The following is a 25,076-nucleotide window of genomic DNA, read 5'->3' on the forward strand; positions in this document are numbered from 1 at the left end:
CCTCTAGTCCTATCACTAGTTATCTGTGAGAAGAGGCTGACCCCAGCTCCCCACAACTTCCTTTCATGTGATTGTAGAAAGCAATAAGGTCCCCACTGAGCCTCCTCTTCTCCAGACTAAACAATTCCAGTTCCCTCAGGCGCTCCTAATAGGACTTGTGTTCCAGGCCCTTCAACAGCTTCATAGCTCTTCTCTGGACATACTCCAGGGCCTTGATATCTTTCTGGCATTGAGGGGCCCAAACCTGAACATGGTACTCGAGGTGCAGCCTCACCAGAGCAGAGTACAGGGGGACAATCACCTCCCTGGTCTTGCTGGCTACACTATTCCTGGTAAAAACCCGGATGCCATTGGCCTTCTTGGCCACCTGGGCACACTGCCAGATCATGTTCAGGCTAACATCAGTCAGCACCCCTAGATCCTTTTTCTCTGCACAGCTTTTGAGCCATTCTACCCCAATCCTGTAGCACTGCATGGGGTTGTTGTGGTAAAAGTGCAGGACCCAGTTCTTAGCTATGTTGAACCTCATCCCACTGGCCTCTGCCCATTGATCCAACATGTCCAGGTCCCTCTGCAGGGCCTTCCTATTTATTACGTTTTGCTGAAGATCAAAAATAGAGTAGAATGGAATGGAATAGAAAAGTTCAGTTGAAAGGAACATAAAAAGATAACTGAGACCAATTGCCTGACAACTTCTGGGCTAAAAAAAAAAAAAAAAAAAAAAAAAAAAAAAAAAAATTATATGCTAGACCTGGTGCCATCAGTGCCTTGTACAGCTTCGCTGACAGGTTTGTTTGTTTGTTTTCCCACTGGAAATAGTTCCAGTACCAAATTTTACAATTGAATTTGTTCTATTTATTTGATTTTTTGGTTTATGTCATGCCATTTTGGCAACTGAGAAAAATCCGATGGCAAAGTAATTCATCCATTCCTTCCAGCAATCTTTACCACATGTCATTTCCCATTTCTTAGTGGCTGAAGTTTTTAAGTCCACAAGGTTCCACTTCATATTGAGTTTTATCCCATTGCTACAATTCAAATACTGGAGATGCTCCAGTTCTTTCTGACACTTCCCTTTGCCAGTAGCAGACTTCATCAGCCACCTCTTATTCTCCATGCCAAAGTCACCACTGAAATTTTTTATAACATTGCTCCTAGCAATAACTGGGAGGGGCTTCTATCAATAATTTCCTTCTGTCCAAAGTTTTCTTTTCACCAGCAGTCTGCTGTCATCCTTCCTATAGCTAGCTCCTTAGCTGTTCAATGATTTTCTACTCTGCCTACTGCAATATAAATAATAATTTCCCTTTTTTTACCACGTCAGATATTTTACTGCATAGATACTTTCCCGTTTCCTATTGGAAAACACTGCCATCTAAAAAGAGAAAGATGACACAATATATCTTTGGTAAATTTGTATTTCATTGTAAGCTCATCACTACTTATTACTAAACAACTCTCTTCTTCAAAACTTATTTCAACAGCTGGAATAAAGTAATGTTGAGCTGAGAAGTGTGTAGTAAGCCAGGTCATTTTTGTTTCACTTTTAAGTACTAAGCATGTGTTTTTTATTTTCCAATTGCAGAAAACATGATCTACACATATGGATAAAGAATGTAATTATTAAAAAATAAAAATAAAAATAAATCTTTTATATTTTGCAATTAAGAAGTTAAGTTTATAAAGGTTAAGTTGATCATTGTCTCACAAGTGCAACTGAAATTGCTTCAAAGTGGAAGTTGGCAACTTTAATAGATACTTGCTTGTATGTTCCAATGAAAAAGTAAGTAGTACTTAAATGATATGTAGACTTTTCCCCATTGACGGTATGCTTACATTTTCTTGCTATTGAAATATTTGGCATGGATATTAACATATGTCCCTTCAACCTACTTACTTAAAGTTTATGTGTATTTTCTTTTTTTTTTATTTATTTATTGCTACTGACTTTTTTAAATCATTTTTATTTAGATGTTAAATAACACTTTTATTATTAATGTTTATTCTCCATTACTGTTAAATATTTCTTGACCGATTGTTTCAAAGTATGATACTATGTCTTAGTCTACTAATAGCAAAATTCCCTTTCCCACTGAGGGCTGCAACAAAGCCTACATATTACCGAGGTACTACTTGTTAGGAGTTACCAGATCTGGCAGCCCAGCACAGGTGAGGCCACTGCAGCTGCATGCCCCCAAGTCCAACCAACAACATGGCTGGGCACGTGTAGTAGGTGCACACACACACATTTGGACACTGCATACGTCCAAATCTACATGGCCAGCCACACAGATCAACACTGCTAGACTCACAGAGTACTCACACAAGCAAAAACAGCACCTTGGCTGGGCAGAATGAAGGTCCATAAGTGGCAAATATTTGTGTTTACGTATATTTATATACATATATGAACATACATATGTATATGTATGTTCATATGTCTGTATATATATACACATATGTACAGTGTGGATACCTCCAGCAGCTAGACTCAGTCTACTCAGCAGCTGCCCCAGTTGCTGACACCTGGGTATTCAAGCACCAGGGTCTGCAGCCCTGATCCAGCTGCTGGTACAGACCCTGTCATACACCCCTAGTCCTGCTTGACACCTGCTATCAGTCACTCCCTGGCCTACAAACGTTCACCTTTTCCAGTTTCTGGCAATATAGACATGTGAGCCCACATGACCCAATGTCCCAGCCAAGTTGATGACACTTTTGTCCACTCATTCTGGTCCCTCCATTTGCTGGTACTATGGTCCCTCGCTTTGCTCCCTTTGCCGGTACTATGAACACATGGATCCTTCGATCTGTGATCTGACTGTTTGCTGGCACTCATGACTCCACGTACACACATACACACAGAGAGTCCCTCACTCAGGAAAGTACTTAGAAATAAAGTTTAATCAGAATACAGGACAGACAGGACTAATCAAGAGCAGGGCATGGCCAGGCAAGTGTACTGACCAGAAACCTGTTCACACAGAACCAGGCCCCTTTTATCCCCTTTTTACTCATTTCCCATGCTTGTTTTTGTCCCAAACTATTTAGATCCCTCCCTTTCCCTGCCTTTAGTTACTCCCCTAAATAGGCATTAGCACCTCTTCTGCAATCTCAAAGTGCCTTTTCCTGTATCCCATAATGACTCCTATATCCCTTGGTAGTGACTGCCCCAGCCAGTAAGATGCTCCAGAAATCTGTTCCCTTTGACTCATCATGATGAAGACCATCCCCAGCCCACAGGCTGATCAGTCTCTGTGATAAAGCTATTTAGTGCTGCGCCCCAGCTCAGGTGAATTTTCATCTGAGCATGTGAGACTATATTCATCTTTGTTCCTTTAACTTACTGTTAGGAATAAAAGAACACTGTTTCGAAGGATGTGGAAATTTTTGGAGCAGACAAATTTTTCTCTTTACGTCCTCACATTCAAATCATGAGCGCAGCCATAAGTAACTGGTCACTGAAGCTGTGAAAGATCAGCACAAACTGGAAATGTCTGAGTAAATCACATATCTGAGGATTCCCTCCCTTCCAAGCATAAAGAGACCTGATAACCTGCTTTGATAACCTGTGCCCTTGCTTGCTGTGTTCCTCTTCAGAAGTCCTCCTATGCCATGCTCGTCCATATTTTCTATTTTAGCAGAGAATCATGTTATTTCCACTACAAAGACCAGCAAAAGCAGATCTAACTTCCTGGCTTAAAGAAAGAAGTGTTGCCAGCTGAATTGACCATCTTTGTAGCTTCAAGAAGCATCTTAGGATTAGTTCTGTATCTAGGACAAAGCCACGTGAGCTCAACTTACATATTAACTTGCAGAATTTCTAGCTGACTCTTGTGCCCAGTTCCTATGATAAGTTTGCACTGAGTTATATGCAGTTAGTCCTACATACTTTGACAGAGAATGAGTTGAATTATTACTTATGGCAAGACCAAGGCTGAGTAAAAGGATGAAAAACAGGCGAACTAATCAGGAGGGAGGGAGAGAGATTCAAAAGACTTTGAAAAAGCTCTGGAAATCTGACAAGACAAGAAAGACATCAGCCATTTTTTAACCTACTTTTACATTTTACATTTTATTTCATTCCATTTCAAATAGGAATTCTATTCCTTGGCAGAACAATTGGACAAAAGTAGGTCTGCCTACGTCTCCAGTGGTGTTATAGTGAGTTATTGCACATCTGATTCTAACTTGGATAAAGCTCAATGAAGTGCTAAATAAATCAATGGTTTCTACTTCTTCCTAATAATATTGTCATGTAATCATTCTATAATTACAATAAGGCTTCAGCCAAGCCTGTCTGATCAAATGGCAATTTTTCTGGGTAATGCAGCCAGCCGTCAATGTTTAGTCTGATCTACAGCAATATACAAAATGTGTGAAAGCACCTTAGCAAAACTCACCTTGTAGGGTTTTACAGTCTGCATTAATATTTTAAAGGTATGTATGAAACATAGGTTTAGGGCTTAGTTTCTGAAATAAAATAAAATAAAATAAAAATAAAAATAAAATAATAATAAAAAAGAACGGTGGAGGTTTGGCTTAATAATTTCCTGATAAGATTTCCACGGAGGAGATTGCCAAGGTAAGAGGTAGTGTACTTCTAACATTTATCAACCATCTGAATTTAGACAGTGATCAGTGGGCTCCTCTTTCCATCACTACCACCATTGCCAAATGTGGTCAGAAACACACAGATATTCCTGGGTAATTTTGAAGCCAGAATTCTGAAAATAGAAGGAAACTTCTCAAAAATGAGACAAAAGAAGATGTCTCCTGAAGATGTTTCAGGGTTTCACTTGGACCATAATTTCTAATGTAAAGGGTATATAACCGTAGTCATGTGATGAGAGGGTATGCATATGAGACACAGACATTAAATAAGAACAAAGGAACATAACACTTGCCTTCAGATTAAATTGCTATAGGTCACACACTAGAGATTCATTTTGATATTTACAGGCAAGGGGTGATAATACTAACCTGATAATTGCATGCTTTAGTCTGCAGATCTATGCTGGCAGTCAGTGTTCAAGGGCCCAAGCCCAACAATTTTGCCTCCTTGCAAATCTATTTTTGCCTTCACAGACTGCATTACTATCTGACAGAGTCCAAAAACAGACTAAAAGGAAGCAACATCTCAAAATGCCACAATGAGGTACTGAGTACACCTTTCCTTCCAATATAGTGCTAGCACTAGAGTCAGATATAATATAAAAAAACATCATTAATATCTACAATGACCTTGAGCATATATGTATTTTAATTTTAAGAATATTCAGCCAATAACACCCAATAATCTAATAATTTTGGTAGATCAGATAGAAAAAAAAAATTCTTAAATACAGTTATGAAAAATATTTAAATATATACCACACAGACTATATTATATGAAAACATAAAAACCACATAAAGCCTGCAAAATAAAATAATTAATTAATTAAATGTAAATATTCCTGTTCTGATTTTTTCCCATTTATAAGAACCTCTTCAAGTAGATGAAACTACTGTTCCATTGAGTATCAGCTAAGGAAAAAAAAAAAAAAAAAAGATTTTCTTAAAAACTCACAACTATTTGATAGCCGTAAAATAGAAGCTACATGTCTACAGCAGGGCAGGACTACATTATTGCTGTAGTGCCAGTAGAGGCAAAGAATTAAACTACTAAATTTTCTTCATTGTTTGTCTTTAAATGAAAAGCCTAAAATAACAGATATCTGCAGGAAGATTGTCAGATAACACAGAAAAAGCAAATCCAAACCAGTTTTGTCAGGTGACACTTATCACACTTGAATTATTTACTCTCATAAAATATTGTCTTCTTTCCTGGCCTCCTTGTTGTGACTTCTGAATATTTGCTGTAGGTCTGAGACATTTTGATTGCTATGTAGATAAACTAAACATAGAGGTGGAATAGATACCAAGATCTATCCATTGACTTATAGACATAAATGTTGAGTAGTGTTGTCTCATGATCCTGAAAGACCATGTAAAAGCATTACTGAAGACAAGCTTAGATACAGATTACACTATTACTTTGTATAGATACAAAGTACTACTCAAAAAAATAAAGAAAATACATTGACTACCATGTGAATCTTGGTATTTTTATGTAGTGCAGTAGAGCCCAGAACAAAATATTTCACCTTTTGTTGTGGTTTAACACAAGCAGGCAGCCCAGTGCCACACAGCCACTTGCTCACTTTCCCCAGGTGAGACAAAGGAGAGAATCAGAGGTGAAAGTGTGAGAACTTGTGGGTTGAAATAAGGACAGTTCACTAGGTAAAGCAAAAGCCGCACATGCAAGCAAAGAAAAGCAAGACATCCATTTGCTGCTTCCCATCAGCAGGCAGGTGTTCAGCCACTTCCAGGAGGTCAGGGATTATCACATGTAATGGTTTCTTGGGAAGAGAAACACCATCACTACGCATGTCCCTTCCTTCCTCCTTTACCCCAGCTTTTATTGCCAATATATATATATATATATATATTTTAATTGTTTGGAAACAGAAGTGCTGAGGTACTAACGGGCCAACTCCTGTTCTTACCCCTGCCATCAGAGCGGTTCCAAAGAGTATTTATCAATATGGTGATAGGCACATTATATATATATAAATATATATATATATGGTATGGAACATCCCTTTGTCCAGCCTGGGCCAGCTCTGTCCTGGCTGTGTCCCCTCCCAGCTCCTGGTGCAACCCCAGACTCCTCATTGTCATGATGAGGAGGGGCTGGAAAGGCCTTGGCTCTGTGTAGGTACTGCTCTGCAACAACTGAAATACAAATTTGTTATCAACATTGTTTTCCTCAAAAATCCAAAGCACAGCATTACATGAGATTCCATGAAGGAAATTAACTCAATCCCAGCCAAAACCATTACATATTTGCAAAGCTGAACATATTTAAGATAAAACATTGAAGAAGTATTGAAGATGTTCTGGGACATGAGGGCCAAGAGCAGTTTTTGTAGACCTTCACAGTGCCTCCTTCTTGGCCCAATTTAACTCCGTTAAGCCTTGTCATCTTATAATCAGATCAGCAGTACTGCATCTAAGTTTGAAGACAAAATTACAAGAAAACCTATTCATAACCCAGTATATAAAATTATTAGGTGAGATAAATTTGGCTTACTTCCATACTGCCTTTATACTTAAATTGTCTTTCTAACCCATTCAGGTGGAACTGTCTTTGGTCATGAAAACACATTTTTAAAATTTCATGTAAATATTTTGAACATCAATATGATAACCAGCTACAACCACTGGGATTTCTGAAAATCCCAAACATCTCAAAGACATTTTATATTTCCTGGTGATCAGTTGTTAAGATTCAGATTTGACTTTGACTTCAGTGTTCGTGTACTTGTTCACATTGTTACATATTTTACTGGATTTGGTCACTTTTATGTAACATAAGGCAAGTATCTCAGCTTCTCAATGAATCAGGATTTTGATGTAAAATGAGATTAAAAATGATTTTCCATCTCCCAAGAGGCTTGCAAAAATAGTCCCTCAACACATACCAAAGCTCAGTAGTATTAATGAAAGTTGAAATGAAACACTGACACAAGAGAAAATTAAGGTAAAACTTCCCTTCTGTATTTCTCTAATACTGTTTTGCTGAATAGGGAATATATTATTGGAATTAAAGTAAATAACATTGCAAAGTTGAGAGAGACACTGCACCATGAATTAGGATTATTAATTTTCCAGTAATACTTTCAACTTCTCTGTGCACACAAAACACTTAGGACTCCTAGTTAAACCACGTGTCATATTTTTCTGATGTTGTCAAAAAACTTTTAAAAAAAGTAATAATAATAACAGTAATCTAAATTCCTCAGCACTGGTTTGGATGACATTAAAAAGAACAAAATTAGGTAAGGAAACCTTTTGTTTGGGGAAACAAAAGTAAAAGGGATGTTTTGTCAATAAAAACATCCTGGTACTCTATTTGGCTATACAAATGACAATACTGTCCATTTAATCCCTTCCAAGGCACTGTTGTCAAATATTTTGTATATATCAATCTTGATGAAATATGGTACATCTTAACATTTTCTTTCCTAAGTGCTGTCTGCATTTGGAGTCTTAATTGTTGCTGCACCAGCCAGCATTTCTTCATGTTCTTGAGTTAAGGCATGAATATTTCAAATCATGAAATGACAGGACTCTGATTCTGTCTTTTATAATTGGTACAGTGTTATTTCCAAACAGTGCCTTTTATATGAAGCACTGTTTCATACAAACTGACAACTTGATCACTGTGATGCTGCAATATTAACTTATATTTTGGCAGGATGACATTTCTTGTGACATCCATACATTGTATTTATTTTGATTTTATTCCTAATCCAAGAAAAGTGCAGTGATGTTCTCTTACAGGAGGAACAAATAAGACATTTTATTGTAAGCATTCTTCCTAGGGATGCCATGTAGGAAATAATACAATAACATTGCTCATTACCCCAAAGCACAAGCACTGGGCTTAGGAAGATACTATATAAAATGTCTACAGTTTGCCTTTTACAAAATTAATTATTACATTAATTAGTAAAATAGACTTATTTGAATGCAAACAAAGTAAAATTTACTGCTAACTTGAATTATAGATAATACTGGTTGCTTTAACTAAAGCTCACAAGATGTAAGGTGATCATGTAGCTCAGTGCTATTTTCTTTGCTGCAGTTGAAAAGGTTCCTTAGCAAGTACCTGCACCAAATTCTTTTATGCTGCTAATTTTGACAATCATCTTTGGAAGTCTGATTGCCCTTGATTGTAGATACATTAAAAAATCCACAGGGTAATTGTGACTATCAAGTTCCACCTTGCCAAAATCAATGCAGATCATCTCTCAGAGTCCTTCTGTTGAGTACCCTCCATGTATTAATATACGACCTTTAAGTAAGGCAAAAAAATACATAGTTTTTTTTCTTTCTAGAGAAATTGTCTTTGCCTTAAATGAAAAAATTTCAAATTTTCCTGTGACTAGCAGTCCCCAGGGGTCGCTGCTGGGTCCAGTTTTTTTCAACATCTTCATCGACAACCTTGATGAGGGAATAGTGCCTGCCCTCAGCAAGTATGCCGATGACACAAAGCTGAGAGGAGTGGCTGACACGCCAGAAGGCTGTGCTGCCATTCAGCGAGACCTGGACTGGCTGGAGAGATGGGCAGGAAGAAACCAGGTTTGGTTTAATAAGAGCAGGTGTAGAGTCCTGCACCTGGGAAGGAACAACCGCATGCATCAGTACAGGCTGGGGGACCACCTACTGGAGTGGAGCTCTGAGAAGGCCCTGGGGGTCTTGGTGGACGACAGGTTGACCATGAGCCAGCAGTGTGCCCTGGTGGCCAAGAGGGCCAATGAGGGCCTGGTGTGCATTAAAAGGAGTGTGGCCAGCAGGTCAAGGGAGGTGATCTTCCCCCTCTACTCTGCCCTGGTCAGGCCTCACCTGCAGTACTGTGTCCAGTTCTGGGCTCCTGGTACAAAAAAGACAGGGATCTCCTGGAAAGAGTCCAGCAGAGGGCCACAAAGATGATGCGGGGCCTGGAGCATCTTCCTTATGAAGAAAGGCTGAGAGACCTGGGTCTGTTCAGCCTGGAGAAAAGAATAAAAGAATATTGAGAGGGGATCTTATCAATGTTTATAAATACCTGAAGTGTGGGAGACAGAGGGATTTGGCCAACCTCTTTTCAGTGGTTTGTGGGGACAGGACCAGGGGTAATGGCCACAAGATGGAGCACAGGAAGTTCCGCACCAACGTGCGAAAGAACTTCACGGCTTCACGGTGAGGGTGATGGAGCACTGGAACAGGCTGCCAAGGGAGGTTGTGGAGTCTCCTTCTCTGGAGATATTCAAGGCCCGTCTGGACGCCTACCTGGGTAGCCTGCTCCAAGGAACCTGTTTTGGCAGGGGGGTTGGACCCAATTATCTTTCGAGGTCCCTTCCAACCCCTACAATTCTGTGATTCTGTGAAATTTATTATAAAAATTTCACATGGACCTCACTTACAACTACAGAGGTTATTGATTTTAGGTTGTCCTGAGGGTCTTAGCAGAAATGACAAAATTAACTTGACCAAGATAAATAATATAGTAAAAATTATCCTTGGTAATTGTACCGGGTAACAGGCTGCAGTACTGACAACACTCAACTTCCATTAGTGCCACCAAACCAGGACAATATTGTAAATCAGTCTACTCAGCAAAGAGGATTAGATGTGTTTATATAAGAGAAAAGCAGTGTCTACTCTTTTAGTTTACAATTTGGATAATTGCATTCACAATTACTCACGAAACTCTCTTTAACTACCTGGTTTAACTGAAAAAAATAAAAAAAAAAAAAAATCTATACTTCACAGTTCTTAAAACCAAGCTCTTACTGACTGTGGCTTAGTACACTAGACAAATCTCGATTTCCCTCATTCCTTAACCTTTCAAAGGTATAGTACAGGCTGGAGTTTCTAAGATAAACTCTGAGTCCCTCTCAATATTTGCTTTTTTTTCCTTTTATTTTCCTTATTTTTAAAATAGAGAAATAATTTTAAGACCCTATTTCACTTCAAAAAACAACAACAACAACAAAATCTGCCCAAAACACAGCCAATGTTTATTTCCTCTGAACAGTGCATGGCTTCTCTGTATCCGCTGAGACAGAAAGAGAGGTCCCACTGGTGCTGCAGCTTGCTTTCAGCCACCACCTACAACTGGAAATTTGCTTAAAAGAGATGCAAACACTCTAGTCCAACTGAGTGCTATGCTCTCTAATAGCAGGCGCTGACAAAAGAGGCTCCACTTAAACAGTGCTGTGGATTATACCACCCATCTCTTCATGAACAACTGTTGGAAAATATGCCTGAGACCCTAATAATAGTTCATTAAGCTGTCAGCTACTCCTCCTATATAGCTATCAATTTTGTCTCTCTGCAGAAGAATTGAGAAGGGTAAAAAGGAGGTAATGTTAAAGGTAACAACAATAGGAAAAAGTGAAGCTGTATTATTGCTTAGCAAATAATTCACAAGGAATTATTTATCTAATCTGCTTAACCTCAAATTCTGTTTATGCAGCGTCTGCAAGCAAATAAAAGTTTTCCTCATTCAAGTAGATTTGTTGTTCAAAATTAACCAACGACATTTTTGGTTACATTTGTTTAACTGCAGATCAAACATAGGAAGTTTTCTGCAGTTATTCATTGTTTAATAACCTCGATTTCATCAATGTTAGCAAGTCATCACTTATTTAATGTATCACATGTCTTTGCCTTTATCCCTAATACATGCAACTATAGTTGGTAGAAATATTTTTGTGTGGAAATTTCAAATTTGGTTTTTAATTACATTTATGTCATTGATGCCAAAGAGATACAAGCATGTCTGGAGTAAATCCATTTGAAATGTGAAGGAAAACTTCTGGAGCAATGCTAATAGTCTACTTCCACCTTTGTCATGGTTTTGGCTGGGATAGAGTTAATTTTCTTCATAGAGGCTCATGTAATGTTTTGCTTTGGATTTTTGAGGAAAATAGTGGTGATAACATGCTGATGTTTTTAGCTGTTGCAGAGCAGTGCTCACACAGAGCCAAGGCCTTTCCAGCTCCTCATGCTGCCCTGTCAGAGAGGAGGCTGGGGGTGCACCAGGAGCTGGAAGAGGACACAGCTAGGGCAGCTTGCCCAGGCTGGTCACAGGGATGTTCCTTACCATAGGGCATCATGCCCAGCAATAAAAGCTGGGGTAAAGGATGGGGGAATATTTGGAGTGATGGTCTTTGTCTTCCCAAGAAACTACTACATGTGAAGATCCCTGACCTCCTGGATGTGGCTAAACCCCTGCCTGTGGATGGGAAGCAGTGAATGGATTCCTGGTTTGAATTTGCTTGTGCACGGCTTTTGCTTTGCCTTGTAAACTCTTTACTCCAACCCAAGAGTTCTCAAACTTTTACCTCTCTGATGCTCTACTTCATGCCACCTGAGAGAGTGAGCAAGCAGCTGTGTGGGGCTGAGCTGCCTGCTGTCTTTAAACCACAACTTTTCACATAAGTTGGGTTGAATTTTTTAAAAATGTAGTTGGAAAAGCATTCTGCAATCACCTGTAATTTGATGTACAATATGCTTTAGACACTTAGCAACAAATGCCAGTTTATGCTATGTTTTTAAGCCTTAATGAAGAAAAAGAAAATAATAGACTTCATCTATCCATGGAGACATACCAAGGGATTTAAGAGATCTAAGCATAACAGGAGAGGAATCTCTGGTTAAAGAATGTGGCACATTTATGTTAAACAGCAGCACATTTATGTTAACTGAAGTTGGCCTTAAGCAACATGTTTTGTTTTGGAGCGCAACGTATTGCATCTAGCGCAAAGCTGTGAAACCAATAACAGAACCAGGCTACAGGCTGGAAACAAAGGCTGGATGCAGTAAAAAAGCTCTACCAGCACAAGCAGAAAGCAGGAAGATCTTAAGAGAAATTTAAAGGGCTGTGAAATCAAGGCATAACATGGCAAAAATTGAAAAGTTTGCAAGACAGAGAGATGGCAGACTGCCACAAAGCCTTGTATAGGTAAGCACTGGCAGGCAGATGAGCTGGTGAGGTGCCAGGTGCAGGGACATAGCCAGATGGGCTTAAAAGGAAGGAAGAGCCAAAAACAGGAGAATGATGACCCCACATTGCTTTCTAATTCTGGTTGCTTTGGAACAGGAATGTATCTGTCTTCACATGCAAACATGTACACTCAAAATTATTGTGATCCTCTTAGGGGACTTGTGTACTACATAGTGTACATTATTTATTAGCAATGATTTGTCTTTCTTTAGTAATTATTAAAAACCCAACATTTGCTACCAGAGGCAATAATTAAGTTTTGTTTTATTTTGTATTTATATTTATTCTTGCTTTACAAGGAAAATGCTATATCTTACATAGCATTTTAGTATTTTTGGCAATGGTTTTCATATAATCACAACCTAAATATCTAAAAAGGGCATGCATCCTCCTTAAAAAATAAATAAATCATTCATTATTTTTTGTGCAATATCAAAAGAACAAACTGTAAGTCTGTCTTGCAAGACTTTTCCTATAAATCAGGTTGTTGGCATGAAGACACCTATGTGAAGAAAAAAAAAGTCTTGTTTTTGAAAGAAATCTTGAAAGAATAGTGAAAATTATTATGATAATGTTACTATGATATGTATGATACTAAGAGAGTTGGAGATGCTGATGTTAAATCCCAGTGTTAGAAAAGAATTATATGGAAAAACCATTCTGGGTGACATGGAGTGACCTCATCTCACACAGACACTGCAGTTTTCCTTTCAGTTAAGGACTGATCATCAAACCATGTTAACTGAAATAGTCAAAATATTGGTAGAGCTGAATATCACACAAGTCCCGTTGATATTTTCCATGGGCCAGCACAAAACAAAGGCAAGTTGTGCAATCATAAGTACTTATTGTAAAATTTCAGCCAAGACATAGATAATTTTCTGTAGACAATTTTCTATGAAATAGATCTTTTTTTATCTCCTTAGAACTTCATTACACTCAGCACATTTTAGCTGGTTGTTTTGCACAGAGCATAAATTGACCTTTCTGCAACATGAGAAGAAAACTGAAGGGAAATAAAAGCTTATGGAAATGTGATGTAACACACTCAATAAGATGTCTGGACTTGTTGAAAGTTGTAAGTTGTGCTGAAGAATATGTGTAGCATCGACAAAATATATGCTGTCATCAATTCCTTTCACTGAAGTGATACTACCTCTGTGTTTTGCCCTCTTTCATCTCTTCCACTCAGGGTTTATGCAATGATTACTCAGCATTACAACTCAACCTGTCTGATGGTTAGTAGGAATATGCATACTGTGTGAGTGCTGTGAAGGTTAGATTTACAGAGCTTGGTGAGTCAGCTGGTCCTCAGCTGGAGTCGCTGCTGGTTTAGCATTATTTAGATGTATGCTTAGCAGCTTCTCCTAATGTTTCTCATAATGTATGTTTTAACAGTTTCTCATCTGTTTCTCATAATGTGAACTAATGTGTCTGCCTAAACTAATAAGGGAATGTGGAGGAGGCCGAACACAATCTGCCAGCCTCCACTCTCCTACACATCACCATCCTTTCATTCAGCTTCCTTTTAAGTGGGGAAAAAAAAAGAATAATTATGAGAATATTAAAAAAAAAAAAATAAGGAAATAATCAAAGAAATGAAAACATTTGAAACTAATGAGTGTGGCTGTGTTTTCTCCAACAACCTGGCATATGTCTGATACCTGGTTATATGTTTACCTACACTCACAAGCCTTTAAAATTGCTACATTTAGTGACATCCATGCACTACATCTTCCATTTACAATTTGTCTTCTTTGTCTCAAATGCTGAAATCAAATGCCTGTGCTCTGTAGGCAGCACAGCTGGCACCATAAGACTCTGCATGGCTATAGAGATTTCTTCAACCAGCTCTAATCACACAGCTGGTCCACAGATTGCAAATCCTTTGGTTCATGTTGTTTCTCCCCTGTCTGCCTGTTAAACACCATGCACATCTACTTTCCTACATCAGTAAGCCACTACATGGAAAGAAAAGGTTAAACAATGGATTTTGACACCTTCCTTTGATTCCGTATTTTCCACTCAGATGTGTATCTGTGATGGAAACTTGGAAGTAACACTTAATTATTTTTTTCTTAAAAATATGCGGTATGAAAACAATAATTTGTACAACACTGTGCTTAAGCGCTCTGTTTTCAGTTGCTCATGTTGCCTACTCTTCCAGCTTGTCCGATGGTAAGTGCAATGTGATGGGGGGTGGACTGGCAAGATTACCTAAGTCTAAATGTGGTTGAACACAGTGAATTTGAAACAACACTTTGTAGAGTTCACATTCCATTTAAGACCTGGAAAAAATATTGGGAAGTCAAAAATGAGAGAAAAGGAAAAAAGACAAATAAATTGGAATGGAATAAAATAAAACTTTTATATTGTAGGGAGGAAAAGGGAAAAGAAGATAAAAGAAAGGAAAGAAGGAAATTTCTAACAGGAATAAACATTCTGATAGCTATACTCAGATCAGCTAAGCCTATAAAAGTTGACCCATACCCAATATATGACAGAAACATCCCTTTAGCAAAAAAAAAAAAAAAAAGTGACAATGTTTTCCTTTTAGAAATTGAATCACCCCTTGGTTACAATTAGAAGAGAAACCTGCCTCAAGCAGCAACTCAAGCCGCTGACAAAACTGGCTGTTGACACAGAGCTCTTCCAGCAGTGATACCATGGGCTTCTGGAAAGGCTCCCACTGGCGTCATAGGGCTTGAATCAAGCCCTTCCAAAATTTCCAAAAAGACCAAGTGCTTTTCTTACGCAAACTCTACCAAATAGCCAAGCATACATATGCATAACCCTTCTTGCCGTATGACAGCTAACAGCTTATTTATGTGGATAAAAGGCTCGTTTAATGTCACACGGTAGTGTGGGAGAGGTTTGCACGCAAATGTAGATGTTGGCTGCTGTAGCCTCAGGAACATCAACATTAACTTGCTGAGTACTTGCTCAGGGCCTCATACATCTGTGAGCCCGCGGTGACGTGACTGCATTCCTGATGACATAATAACCGTATCCAGAATGATTTAGAGGTACCCAAGCCAGAGTCAAAAGCTGCAGTCATCTCTCTGGACGGCAGAGAAGGCAAATTCTGAGAAGAGCTGGAAACAAGGAGTGTAGTCAAGCAGAGGGATGATTAGAGACTGAGCTTCCTGACTCTCAAGCTGTTGCTCTATACACCTAAACAAACCCTCTTCCCCAAGTGGATGAGGGACTTAGGACTTTCTAAATTCATATTTGCTGTTCACAATTGGGTAAATAAAAGACCAAGAAGTTTTTGCACTTTTACTAGTAAACACAAAATAACTATCAAAGTGTTTTGTTGTTGTTGTTTTATGAGTATTTCTTGGTCTCTATATTTTTTTTTTGTCAGCTGTGAGCTTTATTGCTCCAAATCTGCTGATTAATTTTGATCAGATCCATAAGACATATGGTTTCTTCCCTGACAGGATGGTAGTAGCAGTTTGGATAGTTAAAATCAGTCACTCATGCAGTGTTCTGAAATATTTTCTTTGTTCTAAGCAGATAAAAGTGTATAAATTCAGTGTAAGAGTCTGTGCTTGCAGTAATTTCATCTGGAAAAAGAAGTACATTAAATCTCATCAGAAAGCATGCTCCTGTAAAATTTCCAGCTCAGTTTTGCAGACTTGAGGATTGAATAAGCTTTGAATAAGTTTATCGGAATCAGACCAGAACTCTGAACCTTTTGAAGACTGCCCATCATTAATTCAGGGCAGGTTTGTTTTTCAATGACCAAAACATCAAGCAATGCCAACAGCTGTTTACCAGGCAAAGGTTGTGATGTAAACTAGTATTGTCTTTCAATATCTTTTTCATCTATCAGAGGAGGTGCCAGAGGTATGGTTGTAAGCATACATATTAAAGGCACATCAAATCTGACTCCTATATAGTAGTGTGATTGTAGTACGGCAGTCTTATAATGTTACTTCTACTCCTTTGGCCTCTTGTATATCTTATATAGCAATATCCACAATTGTTTTTAGGACAGTTTTATAGAGAAGACCCCTAACTCTGGTATCTACCTTTGTGCAAGAGCACGCAAAACAAAGTATAATATGTGATTTCCTATGTTTAAAAATCATCTGGGAACGAATGTTCCCTCTCTAAAGAAAAGTTTTAACATTCAAAGTGGTGTGCAAGCTACAGTGCCAGACAGCTGGAATGTCAGTCACAGTCACCACTGCCATCATCATCACCTATTGCAAATACATTTGAAATTCCTGGTGTGAAAGGTAATATGGAAAACTAAATTCTATTCTATTTCTATATGATTAGTATTATCATTAAGGAGAGTTTTTGAAATGACCTGCTGAGGAAATGGTATGAATATGCTATGAACTTAAAAGTTATTTTACTAGCAGATAAAATATGATGCAGGATTAGAATCTGACAATATAAACACAGAGAAAGATGAGTCTCATCCGTTAAAGTAATCAAGTCCTAAATATCTACAAAGCCTTACAGATGTAATAGTGTCATCAACACAAACTATAAAAACTAGATCAGAAAAGAAGTGGTAGAGAAAATATATATATATATATCTTCTCTTTTCCCTGTCTTTAGGTTCACCTCTACTGTTAGCAGCAAAGTTGCCTTAATTTTTGTAGTACAAGCAATACATAGAAAATGATGTATGCTGGCAAAGGTGAGCCTTTTTTGAATCTATAGCCCTCACAGTTCACAAATTCATGCAAGAATTTGTACTTGTATTTCTGTTATGTCAGTGTCCTTGCCTCAGTGCTTGTGGGGCAAAAGTGGAGCTCCCACAGATTATTGGGTCTGAGAGATGAGAAAATACAGGGCAGAGAGTCAAGGCAACCATTCTTTGGAAGATGGTTTGTGCTGAGAAAGATGTTTTCCAATTTTACATAAAGCTAAAAACCAAGTAAGATAAGAAAAAGCACTTTGGTTTGTTGTTTGTTTTTTGTTTAGTTTTGTTTGCTTGTTTGTTTCACTTTTAATATTTTGTTGTTGTCATTATTGTTGTTGTTCCAAAAACACTGAAATTTTTCCCTTGGAAGAGACAAGAGTGACTTCCTCACTTATAGCACAGATTTTATAGCTAAGTAATTATCTGATATTATCATCTATAGTAGTAATACACTGCAGGCCTAAGAAATATAATAATTGTGGCATAATCAAAAATAAATTTTACATTGTTGAAGGAAACATTTTGACATTTCAAAACAGAATTTATATTTTCAAAGTGACTTCTACTGAGACATTTTAAATTTCCACCGTCCATCATAATTTGAATTTAAACCAAGTTGTGAAATTATGATCTTTTGGTGGAAGAAAAATCTGTGATTTTTGTGTGTATTTTTTTTTTTCTGTGAAAGGGAAAATCGTCAATCACCACAAGCCATCAAGCAGCTGCTGTTGCTTTGCTTTGCTTATGTTAGTTCAGCAGCTCAAGAAACCAACTGCAGTCCCACTTCTGTTTTACACCAAAGACTGAACTCTGAAAGATCATCATAGTGATGAATTTCCTAACCTAATACTTATCATGCCTGTCATTGACCCCCATGTGGTACCCCAGCAATTCACCTTACACTTGAAAGGGCTGTAGTCCTCCAGAAAGAAGGGCTGTCAAGGGCTGCAGTAGGTGAGAATTTGGTACATATGTTGTTTTAGGTACCCTTGTAGTCAAATAGACCTTGTGTGAGCAATTATGTTTGCAGTCTTGCATAATACAGTTTTCTTTGTAATTGTCAGGTTATTAGCACAGTGTTTTAATTTTGCCTTCTCCCAATTATTTGCATGTTTCTTAATTGGAAGTCATTAGCATATGTAAATACTCCCTTTCCGTGGTGTTTTGCAGCATGAGCTCATTGTGTAGAATTAATTTGTTAGCTAAGTAACCCTAAATGTTAAAAGAGAACCAATGTGTACATACAGTGTGTGAATATATATCTAAATATAAAGGAAAATGATATACAATATATTTTCTGCATTACTTAAAATGAGTAAAATGAAGCCTGTCTACATCCCAATAGTTTCTAGATATATTTGCTTTAGTGCATTATTGATTCTAGGAATTACGTTCAGACAAACAAATAATAATATTTAAAATGCTTGCTTTTTGACAGAATTAAGCCTTTCCTATAGTCACATACATTATTGCTCGGCAGCTGAAGAATATACTTCACAAGTTAACATTAGCCAAAGGTTAATACAGTTATGAGACCCCCTCCCATTTGGAATCAAGTGGAAAGCTATTGTAAAAAATATTAATATTTAATTGAAATTGGACTTTCTAAAAGAAACTACAATGGAAGGCTTTTGCCAATGCCTCTTAGAGCTGATAGGTTAGTTTTATATCAAAAGAATGGGTGATTCACTTTGATAATTCAAAGTAAAGAAAATACAGCTATAATATCCAGGCTTTTTAGTTAGACTTGTGGCTCATTATTAGCACTATATGCAGTAGGTTTTCTGCTTACAGGGCACTTTGCATGGACAGGCTGCCATTTAGTGGTCTGTAGAAGAAGTTAGGATTCCGATTTTTCTGCTGGTGCATGACCTTGGCATGTGACACCAGAATGCAGCACTGAACTGATCTGCAATATGGGCATGAAAATATTAACTGAGGTACTTGAGAAATTAATCAGTTGAACTTTGCATAAGGAAGTACTTTTAGATCTGTAAATGCAAAAGATTAAGACTGTTACCAGAAAAGCATGGCTCCTAGAAGCCTGTCTATACACATATTACAGTAGATCAAGGCAAATTTGACAGCATTCTTACTTAAGTAAAACAGTTTTCCATGAGATTCAACAACAAGAAAATCCACTCTGTTACTACTACCAATTTTCCCTTGTGAAAAATAGTGCTTTCAAAGGGGTCTTTCGTCTAATCCTGCCCTTAGAGATTGCTTAGCTGTTAACAATATCAGTGATTTAGAGGTATTCCCTCTGTAATTTGTATACTGTGATAAAAATTAACAGCTCTTGGTTTTGGTTTTCATCCATCTAAATTTGTTTAACTAGAAGAGAAACTGACCACATAATTTTGTTCTTGTGAAATTGTGGTGATATTATTGTGTGTATAGCTCATCCAGCTCTCCACATACATTCTGAGGAGAGTGAGACAAGCTATTGGGTCTTGCCATACATATCTCTAACAGACTGGGGAACATTACCCAGTAGTTTAATATATGAAAGTTTTTTTTCATTGTATGCTTGCTGTAGGAAGTATTCCTATGCCATAACTGTTTAAAGAGCAATGATATTTAAAAGGTCTAGCTCATAAAAGTTCTGCATATATTTTGCATTAACCTTTAAAGATTTCCCCCTATCCACCTCAGTTATTCATCCTTGCTGTATTTGCCAGACACCCCAGCTGTCTGTCAGATCTACTCAGACAAAAGCATTGCACAAATCCTAATAATAAATTCTAAGAATAAAATAAAACAATGCAAAAAGAAAAAAAAAAAAATAAACATCTTTTGGGATGATTTCCTAACAAAACTATCCAGCATCTATAGTATGTGCCAGAAAATTCACAGCAATTGGTTAGTAACAAACAGAATATGTACTTTGCCATATTGTGATATTTCAATGTACCTGAACCTTCCACTGCTTATCTGCCAACTTTCCAGTTACTGGGCATGGAAAAAATATTTGTTTATTTATTTGTGTATTTATTTGTTTGTTTTAAACAGGTAAATTGAATTTTGTTCTCTTTATTCTCAAGAAAGAGAATGAATTATTTCTAGCTTTTTATTTTTCTTTTGCTGCTTCACCAGACTGTTTTCCATTTTTATTATTAACTTATGCATTTCCCTCTCATACGTTGAATGATCTTAATTTGAATTGGATCAGGTTTTCAAAGCTTCTTCAAAGCTTTTCATTCTTAGTCTTTTCTCCTTTTTCTTTTCTGTAGCACCCCTTTCTAACCTATCCAGAAACAAGATGTGACTACCAGTTCTGTAGTTCTTTTCTGGTGAGTTACTGTCTTACTACCCTGAGCCCAATCATGTCACTAGTCATTCACTTGAGCCTCTCTGGCTATATCCCTAGGCTTTAAAACTCAATATCCCAACATTATCTCAAATAGACCACATTAAAATGAGATTTCTTGACTTTGGTTCACCAAAATCTAGTCTGCACTATTTCAAATACATATGTGATCTTGTTTCATAAATGGATTTATGCTTGATACTTCTTTCATGCTTATGTTCAAACCTCACTTCTCCTCTTCAGTATCTCAAAAAGTCTCTCTTCTCTCTTTGCCTGGATACAGAGATGGAGTCTTTCTCTAGAATTTGCACTAATCCAGATAAGAATCCACTGATCTCTTTCTCTGGCTAGTACTCTGCATTCTCCATAAGAGAGTTCTTTATGGTTTTATTTTCTTTGTCTTTTGTTTGGTTGTCGTTCTTGTTGTTTTACCATTCTTAGAGTAAGAAAAGGCTTCTTAAGTCATCCTTATCACAATATCCCACTTCCTTCCACTGGATGTCTGGACCCTGCAATGTTGCCTCTGTCTCATCCACCTTTGTCTCTTCTACTTGACCAGTGAAATCTGCACCATCACTCATTCACATTCTTGCTGTTTCATTTTTGCTGTGTCCTGATAGCATCCATTCATGTGCATGTCATGTAGCCTCACCTCTCTTCATACCTGTTTTATAAATGCTCCAAACAGGGATACATGCATTCTTACCCCAGCGTTTATAATGGTCTGTTTCACACTTTTCAAAATATATTGAAAGTTTTTTGAATGGCTTGACATACTGTATGTCTTTAGAAGCATTTAAGGCATTTAAAGCATTTAAGGCTACTGACAAGCAAACAATCATTATCTATTGTTCATTTTGGTAGCATATAAATAGCCTAAATACTATTTAAACTTATGGGTATAGATACAGATATAGTAGAAATATTATAAGATTAGAAGAGAAATAAGGCTATTCATAGATATGATCTAGATAGACAATAAAAGAGTAATCATGCTATGACAGATTTTCTATAGGAAAAAAAAAAAAAAAAGAGTAATTTTTAGTTGTTACCAACATTGGCTTTCACTTTAACAATGCACTTCAAAATCTATAGAACTACCTTCCTTTCTAAGGGTAGTTTTCTTTTTATTCCTGGATATAATTGCATTTTAAACACGACTTTTCTTGCATCTGCTAGTTGTCTTTCCCTCGATCATTGCAGAAGTGAGACCCTGATCAAAATGTGGAGATAAGACAATTGTTCCAGGAATGTGTAGTTTGAACAGTTAGTATTATATTCATCTCTGTAAAAATCCCAAATCTTTCACAAAAGTAAGGGTGCATAATCCAAGAAATACATAACCTACTGCTACTTTCACTTTTATGATTTTGGAAACCATTAAATAGCAACCAAAAAAAAAAAAAAATGAATAATAATCATAGTAATATATATATAGAGAAAAAAAATAAAAAAATAATAAAAAAAAGAACAGTTGAAATGCAGCCAAGTAGTCAAGAAAAGAGGACTCTGTGTCTTTAAACCAGGGAGAAAAATAAAACCCAATCATTCCAAATGTATTGCTTTAGTCATCTGGTTTCATTCTATTAATGACCTTTAACATCTGCAAAAATATTGTGAGAAGCTAATTTTGTTTGTACTGAGGTGGTGCAGAACAGTTTCTGGCTGTCATTCTAGGATGTGCTATAAAATAAAATTGTCTTTCTGGGAGTCTGACAAAAACCTACTGTACAGATTCAGTTTATTTACAACAGCCTGAAATGAAAAGAAAACAGAATTTTACAACATGCCAGCATTTAAAAAAAAATGAATAGTACTTACACATTTATATATATATATTAGTAATAAGTTTTCAAGATAGCCACTGAGATTAAGGGATCTATTATGTATTTTGTGGTATTCCACAAAAATTTTAACCGGTAAAAAATATTTCTCTGCAAATGTTCTTCTCTAGAATTGTAACAACATATTACCCTGATTTTAAACAGAGCTCTCCTTAAAAACCAGAGTTAGCTACAGCACAATAGGCCTTTAATTAAACAGAAAGCATTGCAGAGAAAAATGTCTGTCTCCTGTCTCTGTATCATGGTCATAAAAAATGTGCAGCCTGGTAGAAGAGGAGTGGTGTGAAGCTGTTCCAGCAGATGGAGAACATTTACCTCCTCTACCTCCTTCCAGACCAGATAAGACTCAGGGAGGAGGCAGAGAAGGGGCTGAGACTCAAGGGAAGTGTTAGCACTTTGTCAAGAATAGAAAACAGCATTTTAGCTGGCCTGAAAGTGAAATGCAACTCACCCCAGAGGAAAGCTTCCTACCATTGGGGAAAAAAAAAAAAAAAAAAAAAAGGGGGGGGGGGGGGGCGAGGGGGGGAGGGGGGGAGAACTTTGGTTGGTGACTCCATTGTGGAAAGCACTGTAGTATTCTCCAGAACTACCCCACATCAAGCATTTTATCTGAGTTTTATGATAAAAACACTACTATTTGTAAGAAGAAGAAAGTTCATTCAGAAGGACACATAGATGACTACAGAAATCTTATTTCTTACAGCTTAAAAATACTCTTAAAGTGACATCATGATCTGTGATTTTCTGTAGAGTTGACTACAGTCCAGAGATGTCTATGAAAAATATGTATCCACTTTGGCTCTCAGCCAACCCAGTCTTATTCATATTTCCTTAAGTTTTGCAGAGGTAAATTTAATATTTACTTCTGGATTCAGAGATGGACCAGAATATTAAATACCAATAAAGGAAAACTGGCAGAGTAAATTGCATTGCTTGGTAAGTTGTGATGATTTAGAGTATGATACAACCAGAATAGCATTATGCAAGGCCTCTGTTTATCATCTGAATTATATTCATCATCTGAATTACTTGTATAATATGAAGGCTTGAACAAGTGATACAATTCTAGGTGCATAATTTGGGGAGTCATGCCTAGGACTGTGGATGTCTTTCCACAACACATCGCTTTGGTGAAACTTATACTGGAATCCTGAGTAGGGCTGTGGTGTGCATAATTTTTTAAAAATATTGCAAAAATTGGTGAGGAAACAAAAGATAATTATAAAATGATTTTATGCATAGAGAAATTTTCTTGTGGTCAGTTTTTTACAGGTCTGATAAAATAATAAAAATATTAATATTGTGGTGGCCTAATTATATTATGTTAAATTGTTTTCAGGTGAAGAAAGCACTGAGCATTAAATTATTAATACAAAAACAAAGGATTAGCAAGAACCAATGGCTGGAATTTCCTGGCAAAGAAATTCATATTGCAAATTTTGTAAAAATCTGCTGTGACTGGTGCCTGCAACAACACAAATGATATATTTTCCATTTTTTGATGTCATCTACTCAATGTCACAGAACCATGACAATACCAATTTTGGTCTATTCTATATCCTGTAAACTCCTTCAGCAAAAACATTCATATATGTATTATCTCCTTAACATTATACTCCACAGATTCATATGGCCTGTATGCTTGTTTGAGGGGAAGATAGGTATTGTATCTTGTTTACTTTGTAAAGCATAAAAGGCAGCTTCTATACAATACTAGTTGAGGCATCTCATTTTCATCCTTCCTAGATCAAAATGTCACCACTCTTCGGTGTAACAAAATACTTTGACACATTAACACTTTGAATAAAAATGGAAGATAAGCCCCTTGTCTACTAATTAGAGAAGCAGATGCTTTCAATATCCTTGTGTTTGCCTGGCATCGTTTTTCTAAGATATTGAAAATAGCTGCTCCTCTAATTAGTACACAGAGCTGATTATGTAAATTGAATGCATCCCATCTTGTACAAAACAGGTTATATGGACACACGTAATCAACAACTTCAGGGAAAATCATGTTGATCCAAAAGGATAAATGGCTAGCACATAGAAACTAACACATACTTTTACTATCCGAAGAAGCATAAGTCCAAAACACTGTGCTACATACAAATGTTTACAAAAATCAGCAGCAGATGAAGACAGAAACATGGAGTTAAACAAAACAACCAGGAATGTTCCTGATACAGTCCAAGAACTGAAACAATGTATAGTAAACAAAGGAGCCTAAGATTGGAAATTAATGGACCAAAATTGGTATATCAGAAGTAAAGTGCAATTGATGGGCAAAATAATGAGAATAGCTTATTCAATTCATTGCATTTGGGGGGAAACTGTTTTGATAATAATGCCTAGGGAACAGGTGAAGTCTAGCATCTTTCTCTTAGATGTTAAATGCCACTATGACAACTTCAGAACTCCATCATTGTGTTTTACACAATAAGTCAGTCCATAATGAACAACAGAGAATAATTCAAATCACATTATCACCTCCCTGGTATCTTCAGGCCTGAAGAACCTATGCAACTAAGGAAATGGGGTCTCAGTTTTTTTTTTCTTTTTTTTATTGTTTAGCCAGCAGTTAAATGTTGGTAACATGAGTAAATCTGTAAGTAAAAAGACAGTAATAACCAGATCTTTAAACAGCCTTATGTTGGC

General features: G+C 37.0%; 1 long non-coding RNA gene across 1 annotated transcript in view; it reads right to left on the reverse strand.

The window, feature by feature from the left end:
- LOC118163101 overlaps positions 1-3,872 on the reverse strand; it is a 34,506-nt gene extending 30,634 nt beyond the window's left edge. The window contains exon 1 of the long non-coding RNA XR_004748850.1: positions 3,805-3,872. This is a non-coding gene — a long non-coding RNA (uncharacterized LOC118163101). The remainder of the gene's footprint in view (positions 1-3,804) is intronic.
- Between the last annotated feature and the right edge of the window lie 21,204 nt (positions 3,873-25,076).

Source organism: Oxyura jamaicensis, chromosome 2 (genome assembly GCF_011077185.1).
Source record: "Oxyura jamaicensis isolate SHBP4307 breed ruddy duck chromosome 2, BPBGC_Ojam_1.0, whole genome shotgun sequence".
In the NCBI taxonomy this organism is placed as follows: Eukaryota; Metazoa; Chordata; class Aves; order Anseriformes; family Anatidae; genus Oxyura; species Oxyura jamaicensis.